Source organism: Amblyomma mixtum, chromosome 2 (assembly GCF_055824585.1).
Source record: "Amblyomma mixtum isolate Tamu chromosome 2, ASM5582458v1, whole genome shotgun sequence".
NCBI classification, from domain to species: Eukaryota; Metazoa; Arthropoda; class Arachnida; order Ixodida; family Ixodidae; genus Amblyomma; species Amblyomma mixtum.
In genome coordinates, this window is record NC_143013.1 from 152,157,799 (window position 1) to 152,170,475 (window position 12,677).

Here is a 12,677-nt window from a genome sequence, read left to right on the forward strand (position 1 = left end):
ATCCATCCATTACTGCAGCTCTTTTTCTCTTTCTTGTTTCGCTCCAAGTTTCCTCCATTCCCTTACAGCGTGTGTCTGGTGCATGTGAGACAGATACTGCGATATTTCCTTTCCCCAAAAAATTCGTATTGGAGACTTAAGTTGTATTAAGGGGTTTTAATGATATAATAAATAGAAGGAAGAGATTTTTGCTCTCCCCGGCATCTGCTATCTTTGCTGGAAGCACCTGAGCTGGGGCAGCGGAAATAAAGGATAGCAGGCAGGGTGTATAAGTGAAATGAAAGGAGTGAGAGGATAGAAGAAAGGGCAGGGGGAGAGGTACAATGTAATAAGTATTTAAATATTAAGATATGTACAGGTCGCGATAGCGTTATTTTATTAATCCCCATATATGCTGAATTGGCCATTTTCTGAACCTTATGCTTCTGATGCTATGTAGCAGTAAAATGTAGGCGCGCAGCGGCAAATCAGGTAAAAGGGCTGCCAGGCGCCTTGCTGACACGCGCGTTCTCAAGTTTCACTCGTAGTTCTAGGCAACATCATCCTCGACAAACCCGATGCCGCGAACACTTGCACAGCTTCCGCGCCAAGCGAACGGGCAGCAAGCCGCAAGCTTCTTGGTGAACGCGCCGTGGTTGTGCGCAGCGTTGTTCCCCGCCCACGGCGTGATTCCTTCATACCCGCACGGCTTCACTACACTAGAACGAGACCATTGTGAACCGCTGCCGTCGAGCACTATCTGTTGGGGCAGTGGCGTACATTACGAGGAGGAAGAGGAGGGATCGGCTTTAAGGCGAAAGCCGTTAATGCCTCATCATTGTCGAGAGAAGACTGACAGCACAAGCGTGTCAGTAGAGGCATCACGCTTTTGGACCGGTATCGAACGAGTTTTGCGAGACAGTTACTGAGTAATTTCATCAAATAAAATTTTCATTGTTTTTATTATGCCCCCTCTTTCTCTTTCCTCTTTATCTGCCACTTCCTTCCTTCCTATACCAACGGATGATGAGTGTCCAACGAGATATGTGAGACAGTTACTGCGTAATTTCCTTTCCTCAAATACAATTTTCATTTTCTTCATTACGGCCCCTCGTTCTCTTTCTTCCTTCGCTCCCACTTCCTCCCTTCCTGTACGGTGCGGTGCAGGTGTCCGCCGAAGTGACAACTCAGAAAACATAGCTTTTTAAATCCAGAGGAGCAAATTTTATCTATATGTGAGTTCCAGGAAAGACTGCTTGTGATTGTTACACCTAGATATTTGTAGCTATTAACCTGCTTTAGTGTTGATGATCCGAGTGTATACACGTGGTTAATTGGGTTCTTTTTATGTGTTATTTGCATCGAAACTGTTTTTTCAGTGTTAAGAACCATGGAAAACTCACTGCACCAATCAAGTACATTTCGAAGACACTGGTCAAGTTCGTTTTGATCGTTAGTACATGTAATTTGACGGAAAACGACACAGTCATCAGCAAACAAGCGAATATGAGTTCCTGGAGTAATCACATTAACAATATCATTTATGTAGATCTGAAAAAGCAAAGGCCCCAAGACGCTTCCTTGGGGCACCCGAGAGGTGACTGGGAGACAACTGGAGCTGCACCCATCGACTGAAACAAATTGCACTCTATTCGTGAGGTAATCTTGCATCCACTATATTAAAATGTCCGGAGGATTAATGTTTTTTAGTTTTTGAATGAGTTTTCCCTGGTGAACTTTATCAAATGCTTTGCTGAAATCCGTAAATATGGTGTCTATTTGAGCATTCATATCCAGTGTTTTAGCAAAAGTATGTACTATTGCAACCAATTGTGTTATTGTAGAATAGCGCTTTCTAAACCCATGCTGAAAGTCGCTTAATATGGAGTGTTCTTGAAGAAATTTGTTAATATATTTAGCAATAATATGTTCGAGCATTTTACAGCATGCGGAAGTTAAAGAAATAGGACGGTAATTTTGTAGTAATGTGCAGTCACCATTTTTAAAGATGGGAATAACTCGAGCAGTCTTCCATTCAACCGGAAGTTTTGATGACAGCAGAGATTTTTTAAACAACACAAAAAGAAACTTCGCAATTATTTCGGCATAGCGTCTCAAAAATACATTTGGTAAATTATCGGGACAAGAAGAAGTTTTAGGTTTCAGTTCTAAAAGCAAAGCAAATACACCAGGGAGGCTAACAAAGTCAACCTCCGGTACAGGAAAATATGACGCACTTTGTACAGTTTGTACACCTGCTTCAGAGGATACGCTGTGAAAAAAAGAATTAAAATGGCGTGCAATGTCAATCGGATCAGTCAAAGTATCTCCCTCCGCTGTTATTTTTGAGATATGTTTCTTGCTGTCACTCAGGAAGTTCCAAAATTTACTTGGGTCATTTTTAACAAAACTGGGTAACGTTGTGTTAAAGTACAAGTCTTTTGACTCACGAACCCCACGTTGAAGATTATTTTTAAGCGTTTCAATCTGACTTAACTGGCGGTTTTTTTTCTTAGATCTTTTTAGTTTTCGCTTCAGTTCAATAATCTTCCGCGTCATCCAAGGTGTGCGTTTGTGAATTTTTTTGCGTTTATTTGGAACGAAGGCATTTACACAATATTGACACATTTCGACGAATCGCTCCCACAGCTTGCAGACACCATCTTTATCATCGAAGCTCGATAAACAAGTTTCCATATGTTCAATCACTGCGGCATCATCAGCGCTAGAATAATCCTTGAAACAACGTACGTGACTGGCTTTTTTGTTGTGGTAAGGGGACTTAACTAAATCTATCGATACGCTTACGAGGTGATGGTCTGAAATGGCTGTTTCGACCGATACAGTATGCATAGAATATTGACGGCTAGCAAAAACTAGGTCTAGTATAGAGGAAGATGTACCTTGTACACGAGTAGGTTGATTTACAATTTGAGCTAAATCATGAGCAAGCATGACATCAAACAGAACGTCTGCACTGCTCCCAGATTTAGCACCGCCTTGTAAGCGGTCCCAGCACACATCTGGCAGATTGAAGTCACCTATTAACAGTATTTTCTTATTTTGGAAATGAGACAGGTGATGTTGTAGCTTAATAAGATAGTCGGGTGTGGCATCTGGTGGCCTGTAGCAAGCATACAGGATGAAAGAATGACCCCAGCAAGAAATTTTTATGCAAAGGCATTCAAGGTCATGAACATCATATACAAGGTCGCATTCTACAGAGTCTTTTCAGAGAATGGCTACGCCGCCACCCCTTGAGGTCCTGTCCTTGCGAACGACTTTATAATGAGGAGGAAATACCAGGTCATCTGCTAAGTCGTCATGTAACCAAGTTTCAGTCAGGACTGATATGTGTGGGTCGAACTCCAGCAGTTTAAGTTCAAGCGAGTCTTTCTTGTTTGCAACGCTGCGTGCGTTAATGTTAACTGCTCTCAAGCTTTTTATACTAGATTGGCCCGTGTTACTATGGCAAGACAAGCTGTCTTAGTGAAGAAATAAGCTGAGGTAAATGAACCACTCACTTCATTGGTGAGAGGTTTCGCAACTGCGTACAACTTCGCGTCACGGGCCGACTTGCGCCGATCCCGTCGTTTTTTTGAACCCTCACATTATCATTTTTTTCGCAGTCCCAAACGTAAGGAATATTATTGATGTATAACTTATCAAACCCAAGGAAACCCTTTCTTTTTTATCTCGGTTCGGCTTCGCGCTATCCCATAGTTTCTTTCTTAGTTCACGAACGTTCTTTGAAAAGTCTTCGCCAATTGAATAATCTTTTCCCTTTAGTTTCTTTCTGTTCTTGAGTATCACAGTTTTATGCCTACTGTCTGGAAGCTTTAGGATTACAGGACGTGTTTTGTCAATTGCCGGTTTACCTAACCTATGTACCCGCTCAATAAGGATAGGATCTAGCCATAAAATATCATGAAAAATGTCTTTGTTTACGGTTTCTTCAAGCGATTCATTTGTTTCCTCTTCAGTTTCTGGGATGCCATATATGATCAAATTTGACCTCCGACTATAATTTTCAAGCTGCTCAAGCCTTGCTTCAAGCCTTTCAATCGTTGTACTCATACAACTAACCTGTTCTTGGCAGGACGTTACTCGGCTCTCAAGCCTGGACAGGACATCTGATTTGTTCTCTATGTTAAGTAATCTGTTCTCTTTCATGTCTTTTATGTCAACTGCAATATCATTAAGTTGTTGTAAAATTCGGGTCATGTCAGGGCCTGGGTTCGATTCAATGTCACCGGCTAACAATAATAATTTCCTCAGACAGAATGTGAAAACCTGTAGCAAGCAACAAAGCCGAGGGCACGGCAGCACCAACAGGAATAGGTCATTAGAACGAAAACATTTTCCATACTTTTTGCTCACCTGCACAAGGAAGACAAACGGATTAGTGCTCCGCATTCTGTCGATGCTGCCATGCCCAGTGGTTGCAAAAGGAGCGTGAGTCCCATTTATAGCTTGAGTGCACTGTGATGCCCCCTGCAGTCTAGGTTCCTGGAAATCAGCACGTGTTGCCGAAGAATGATGACAGGGATGCCAAGATTCCAATGCTGGTGGGCGTATTTCTTGATCGTGTCTTGATGCGTTGAAAGATAGACATGCGAAGAGAGGTTCAGCACGCTGATGTCCGGACAGCCAACGTTGAAACATCCAAGAAGGCCACATAGCTGCACAAGGAAGACAAACGGATTAGTGCTCCACATTCTGTCGATGCTGCCATGCCCAGTGGTTGCAAAACGAGCGTGAGTCCCATTTATAGCTTGAGTGCACTGTGATGCCCCCTGCAGTCCAGGTTCCTGGCAATCAGCGCGTGTTGCAGAAGAATGATGACAGGGATGCCAAGATTCCAATGCTGGTGGGCGTATTTCTTGATCGATGTCTTGATGCGTTGAAAGATGGACATGCGCAGAGAGGTTCAGCACGCTGATGTCCCGACAGCCAACGTTGAAACATCCAAGAAGGCCACATAGCTGCACAAGGAAGACAAACGGATTAGTGCTCCGCATTTTGTCGATGCTGCCATGCCCAGTGGTTGCAAAACGAGCGTGAGGCCCATTTATAGCTTGAGTGCACTGTGACGCCCCCTGCAGTCCGGGTTCCTGGCAATCAGCACGTGTTGCCGAAGAATGATGACAGGGATGCCAAGATTCCAATGCTAGTGGGAGTATTTCTTGATCCATGTCTTGATGCGTTGAAAGATGGACATGCGCAGAGAGGTTCAGCACGCTGATGTCCAGACAGCCAACGTTGCAGCATGCAAGAAGGCCACATAGCTGCACAAGGAAGACAAAGGGAAAGTGCTCCGCATTCTGTCGATGCTGCCATGCCCAGTCTGTGCGGAGCACCAGCCTTAATGTGTCGGTGCCACCGTGTTTTTCCGATATCAGTGTATCGTCGAGGTAAGCCTGGACACCTGATATCCCTTGCAAAACATTGTCGATTTTTCGTTGAAAAATTGCAGGCGCGAAAGCTTTACCGAAAGGCAAGCGGTTGTAGCACAACAACCCCCGGTGCGTATTGATAGCGTAAAATTTCTTGGACTGGTCATCGAGAGGGATCTGATTATAGGCGTCACGCAGGTCTAGCGAGCTGAATTGCTCGCCGCCATTCAAAGACGCAAAAATGTCATCAATGACAGGTAGCGTGTATTCCTCCAGCTCACATGCAGGGTTTAGGGTTACTTTGAAATCTGCGCAGATGCGAACGGTGCCATCGTTTTTTAGTACTGGCACGACTGGTGTAACCCACTCTGCGTGTTTTACAGGAGACAACACTCCGATGGTTCCCAGCCTTTCAATCTCTTTGGATACCTTGTCGCGATAAGCAAATGGAAGAGAACGGGCCTTACAGAATTTTGGTATGGCTCCTTCTTTCAGTTTAAGATGCACTGGTTGTCCGTCAATCAGGCCCAATTCTGTGCTGAAGACGTCTTGTACGTCTGAGATCCCAACGCCCACGGTTTATGCACAGTTATTCCCGAGGGGCGCCCTGAGCTTCGCCCCCAGCTTTGCCCCGATGTTGAGGACTGAGGACCCTGCGTTGCTGACTTTAGATATCAAGTCGCGTCCGCAGAGGCTTGGTCCTGGGAAACCGATAAAAATTATTGAGCCCTCGACGGCAGTCCCGTTGTAATAGACAGGCATATCCAACTGCCCCAGAACTGACAAGGTCCCTAGGTAACAGGAAAGTATTAGGTTGCACGGTGACTATGGTGGCCACTTTTTCTTGTGCTGTTCAAAACGTTGCCTAGGCACAACACACACAGCTGAACCAGTATCGACAATCATCGGCATATTGCTGTCACACCACGTGAATCGGAATCGGAGGTTCCAACTGAGACTTCTGAGACGCAACCAAAGTCCAGCTGTGCATGCTGTCGGCTGCGTCATCCAATGCTTCCTCTTTAACATTTCAAGCTTGGCTTGACCTGCTTTGAGCATGGATTTTCTGGCGTTCCTTGCTGACGTCGCTAAGGAATTTTTCGCAAGGTGCCCGAACCTGCCGCAGCGGTAGCATCGAGCTTTCACCCAGCTACACGCCTTTCCATTGTGTTTCGTGCTTCCACACAGTCCACACTCTAATACCGGCTCCTCGCAGGTACGTGTCCGCGCGTTCCTCTTCATTACGGCCGTCAAGTCCGAAGAAATCGCGTTAGCGTCCTTTTCTGCTGCCTCAGAACTAAGCGCTATCGCTTCGGCTTCCTTCACGGTAAGGTCTGTTTTCGCCAGCAACTGCTTTTGCAGAGCACTAGACCTGACGCCGTATACTATCTTGTCGCGAAACATTCTGTCGAGCACGCCTCCGAAGTTGCACCCATCCGCTATTTGGCGAACTTCAACAATGAATGTACGAACAGACACAACTTCCAGCTGACGCCGGTTGAAAAGCGGAATCTCTCCGTTATTTCGTGGCGTTTTGGATCAAAATACGCACTTAGGACTTCAATTACATCTTCGTACTTCAGCGCATTAGGCTTCTTCGGTGCAACTGTCCCTGAAAGTACTTTTACTGTGCTTGTGCTCAGTGCAGATATGAGCAATGCCCTCTTCCTCATTGAATCTTCTATTCCATTTGCTTCGCAGTAGCCTTCAACTTTCGTCAGATAGGCTCTCCAGTTGTCACAGCGTTCGTCATACTCGGGAAGCTGGTGATGTGCCATGGCCGAGGTGGTTGTGTCCAGCGACTCAGCCTTGACCGACGTTTCAGGTTGGCACTCCTCGTGGGTTCGCTTTGCGCTCGTCGCCCAGCTCTTCTGGCTCGGAGACTAACCATCCGCTGCTGCGATTCAGGGAAATACTAACACATTATAGCGACAACCACCGCCTTTTTTCCGGCTCCTGCAAAAGGGCTGAGTAAGACGGAGGAGCGAACTTTAAGGCGCCTGCAGACAGGTACTCTACTCTGTCCTGCAATAATAAAACATTACGATCCTAACACGGATGGGCGATGCCCACACTGTGGGGAGACCTGTGATATCTTCCACATGGTGTGGGCATGTACTCAAAATCCCCACCTCCCCCCTTCCCCTACCTCTTCCAGAGAGGCACGGGAGACAGGCCTCCTCAACTGCTCCTCGCTTGAGTCCCAAAGGGCTCTGGTGAAACGGGCGAGAGACGGGGCCTCGTCATGCGGTGTCCCGGACTAGGGTCGCCGACCATGTAGCGGGGCCACTCTGTGGCTCCCAAACTCTTTTTCACAAAATAAAAGTTTTCACCACCACCACCCACTGTTACAAGGCTCGTACGCGCATTGCGCGTGCCGTGCTTCCATGGAGCACAAACGGACGCTGGGGATAGAAAGAGCGTTTATTCATGTTGTTGTTGTTGCCACTGAGAGAAGCATGAAATGGAAATTGCACGGGCCTGCCTACTGGCTGGAACCGTGCCACCACCGCTGCCACATGCAGATAGAGGATAGCTAAAAGATCAGAGGAAAGAGAAAAAGGAAAGAAAAGACGCGCGTCGCAGCAACAACTGCGTCCGCCGGAGCGGACGCTGCTGAAAAAACAGATAAGCGGCCGAAGCCGCGCTCGCCTAAGCGAGGCGTTTATTCATCCCGATCAGCCACCTTATATAGGTGACCGGGTGAGAGTAAGGAGAGGAGGAAGGGACGAGGGAAAGCGTGAGGAGCGTGCGCTTGGCGCTCGCCGTGGTGCAGACATGGCGTTCGTCGTAGTGAAGACATGGCCTTCGCCCTAGTGAAGACAGAGCGTTCACCCTAGTGACGGCATAGCGTTCACATCATAATTACTAATATACACCACAGTACATGTCTCTAAAGCACCCTTCTAAGACAAGACCGTATTCTCGAGACGCACCTTCGTTCAATCGAAACCGTCGAGCTGGCGGGTCGGAGTGAATAGCGTGCTCGTCTCGCACAACCAAAGTGGTGATGTAAAACATTTATTTGTACTGTTTACAAAAACACTTTTTGCTTTGAGCGAGTTATAAGGGACTGGTCCACACACTCAGTAGGAGGGATCTCAAGTCTGTCACCGGCGTGGCCTACGCGGCGGCCTAGGCTCTTGTCACCAGGGCTCGTTGGTCCTGGGGAGTTCAGCAGCCGAGCAAGGGAGCCTCCCAGTACTGTCGGGTGACGTGGGGTGGGAAAGCAGGATTGGCAGGCCATGCCCACACCATGTGATATCGGTCCAAAAATACTTCCACACAGTGTGGACACTCACCCGAAGTGGTCGAATTTTAATATTTAAGCACTGCCCGGCACAGTACCGTGTTGGTGTAGGGGCGAAGACGCCAACGCTCCTTCGCTTTCTTGAGGCCTTTAGAGGGGGGTGGGTATTGGCTGTGAGCAGTTTGATCCACCAGATAGATCTACCGAAAAGTAATAGCCAGATTGAAATAAGGGTTTGGATCAGGCAGTGGGAGACGCTGATGCCCCGTAGTTAAAGGGGCAGGGTAAGCCATAGTTTTCCCATGTAAGTTTGGGCATGTTTTGGTGCACCTTTCACAAGAACCAATTGAGGTAGCGCCTACCTGTTTATATCATATTAAGGCGGAAGCCTTTAATGGTTGGTTGGTTTATGGGGTTTAACGTCCCAAAACGACTAAGGCTATGAGAGACGCCGTAGTGGAGGGCTCCGGAAATTTCGACCACCTGGGGTTCTTTAACGTGCACTGACATCGCACAATACACAGGCCTCTAGAATTTCTCCTCCAAAGAAATTCCAGCCGCCGCGGCCGGGATCGAACCCGCGTTTTTTGGGTCAGCAGCCGCGCACCATAACCACTGAGCCACAGCGGCGAAGCCTTTAATGTTTCATACTGTCGTTAGCAGACGCGTCGGCATTAGTGTCGACCGACGCGTCGGCAGGAGTGTCGACAGACACGTCGGCAGACGCGTCCGCAGCCGTGTCGACAGACGCGTCGGCAGCCGTGTCGACAAACGCGTCGGCAGGAGTGTCGAAAGACGCGTCGGCAGCCGTGTCTACAGCCGCGTCGGCCGATTCGTCTGCCTTTCGGTGTCACTGCTTAAAGGCTCAGACGGCCCATCTAGTGAATGCATGGGCTTCATAAATAAAATAAAAGGAGTAAAGTAAAAAAGAAAATAAAATTAAAATAAAATCAAATGAAATCTTTATTTCCATCGGTGCTACAGATGGAGGGCCACGGAAAAAAAGCTGCCACTTGGCAACTTGACGAGTCCGCAGCCCCAAATATATAAGGCAGCGTGTAGACAGCACCAGATAATGAAAAGACAATAAACAAATCAAGACACTTCATCAGTGCAGAACAAAGGAAAAAAGTCCTGAGCTAGGTAAAACAAACATCAGAATAGATAAAATCAGGTTAGTCAATCGGCAAACATGTCTCTAAGTTTAAGAGTGGAACAACTAAATAAATCAAAATTCAGTGACTGATAGTAGTTTAACAGAGATGGCAAAGAATAACACAATCGCTCCATACCAGAATTCAAGCGTGGTACAGCAACCTTCCAGTTTTCTCCATGTCTAGTCTGATAACATTTCGCATTTCCTTCTAAATGTGCCAAGGCATCCAGGCTGTGAATATTTTTTTTCACTTCATATTTAAACGGAGCACTCAAACGGTAACGATATAGCTTGTGGGCTGTGATAACATGAGCACTGTGAAAAAATTCTGCAGTAGTTGCATTGTAGCCAGCATTGTACACGTGACGTAGATACCGTTTTTGCATATGGAATATTTTTTGTGTGTTAGAGAATGTAGTTGTGCCCCACACAAGCTGGCAGTAGTTGACGTGTGAACAGAAAAGAGAATTATAGACCAATATTTTTGTTTTAGTAGAAAGCATATATCGGAGACGACCAACTACACCGGTTATTCGAGCAAGTTTCACTAATACAAAATTCACATGAGATTCCCAGGACATATTGGCAGTGAATATCACACCAAGACATTTGAAATGGTCAACAATGTCAACAGGATGAGAGTTTAAAACAATATCAGCATGAGGAGGAACAGGTTTATTTTTCGGCCGGAAGACAACTGCTTTTGTTTTATTTTCGTTAATCTTCATGTAATTGGATGAGGACCATTGCTGCAGTTGGACTAAGGTGTCGTTACAATCAGTGATGAGTTTATCGATGTGATTACCAGAAAAAAATATGCTAGTATCATCTGCATATATGATAAATTTGGCGTTCCGGTTAATGTTAACAATGTCATTAATATACAGGTTAAATAGCAAGGGGCCCAATATGCTGCCCTGTGGGACACCACAAAGCAGTGGCAGGACTGGTGATCGCGAGTTGTTTATTTGGACTACTTGACATCGATGGGATAAATATGATTGTAATAACTGTAATCCACACCCTCGTATACCGTAAAAGTCCAACTTCTGCAGCAGAACATCATGGTTCACCAAATCGAATGCCTTGGAAAAATCGACAAATAGGCCGACTACTATTGCCTTGCTTTCAAACTGCGTTAAAATTTACTCTTTCTGGTGAAGCAGAGCTAATTCAGTAGACATATTCTTCCTAAACCCAAACTGGTGTTTTGTTATTAATTCGCAGTGGTCAGCAAAACTTACAAGCCTACAGTGAATTATTTTTTCAAGAGGCTTAGAAAATATAGGTAAGATAGACACCGGACGGTAATTGCCCAATTCATTTCAGCTTTCCTTTTTAAAAAGCATTACTACTTTTGCAGTTTGCATTTTCACCGGAAATGTCGATGTCGTCAGACATTTATTAAAGATATGCGTTAGAACTGGTGCTATGACATCTGCGACATACTTTACTGGTTTTATTTGAATTTCGTCGATATCCCTACTGGTGCTGTTTTTTAAATTTTTTATTGTTGAAATTACTTCCTGTTCGTTCACTGGCTGTTGAAATATTGATTTTTCATTCCGCGTGCTGATATACCGACATGCATTTGAGGAACGGCGTGGAGTACTCATACTTGTAAGAAATTTATTGAAAGCATCAGCCAGTTCCTCCTCATGCAAAACTTTGCCATTAATTGTTAGTTTAGAAATGCAGCTACGTTGGTTATCGCGACGCAGTAGCGTGTTTAATTTGTCCCAAAGCAACTCACTCGGCACATTTTTGTCGTCCAAAAAAACGCGAGAAGTACTCTTTACGTGCAGTGCGCAGCTTTTTCGTTAGCTGGTTCCGATACCTTTTAAAGACGGTCAAATCATCAGCGTTGCGGGTGTTTAAAAACTGTCTGTCTTTTGCTCTCATTTCTTGGTACAGTTCATGTGTAACCCATGGCTTTCGAATTTTTCTACTCTTTTTGCGTCGCTTAACAGGAAAATGAGCATTGTACAATCTTTTGAAGGTATCTAAAAAAACATTGTAGGCGTTGTTAGCATCATGTATATTCAGAACTTCGCGCCAGTCTATTTGCAGCAGCTCACTTCTAATAAGACAATAAATAAAAATAAAAACAAAATATAAGTAAGATGTGAAAATAAATGTAAGAAACAATAAAATTAAGAAAAGGAGCAATAAAAATAAAAAAATACGAAAAATAAAAAGTAAATAAAAACAAACAGTGGCCAGTAACGCTTTCGCCTTGCAGCACTTTAGAGAGCCAAAGTGCCCCTGAATTTTTTATCGCTGCTTTACGCACCTTAACTGAACGAAAACACAATTTTTTTATGATATTTTTCTCTCGAGGACTACATTGATGTCTCTTTTGGTATTATTTCGGCCTATAAAATAAAAAAATTCGGTGTGGCTTACCTCTCTTCAAGCCTGGAGAGACACGATAGCTACGGCTGGCCGAGTGGAACTCGCTGAGTCGAATTGCGAACTCAGTCTTTCGCCACTGCGTTTCGCTGGGCATTCCTTCTTCATCTTCATCCCCGGACATGGATTCACAGTTAGGGCGTAATTTCTTGTCCTCAAATTATTTTATGCATAACGGCTCCTCTTTGTGTAACTTCTTTCACTCCCACTTCCTCCCTTCCTCTACAAACGGCTGACGGGTGGCCAATGAAATATGGGAGACATTTACTGCGTAATTTTCTTCCCTCCACTCCACTCCTACCACTCCGTAAGAATACACAGTCAGAGATCATTCGAATCGGTTGGGACGAAGGTCTGGAATACATTGCCAATAGAAGTAAAGCTTGCCAGAAATTTTAAACTTTCTCGAAGTTGTTTTTTATTTGCGCAATCAAGTAATAATGCGATTTCGCTACTTCCATTTAATGCTTGTATTTTGTTTATG

General features: G+C 45.1%; 1 pseudogene; it reads right to left on the bottom strand.

Annotated features, from left to right (window-relative positions):
• Window positions 1-3,468: 3,468 nt before the first annotated feature.
• Window positions 3,469-12,677, bottom strand: part of LOC149361290 (uncharacterized) — a 38,383-nt pseudogene continuing 29,174 nt past the window's right edge.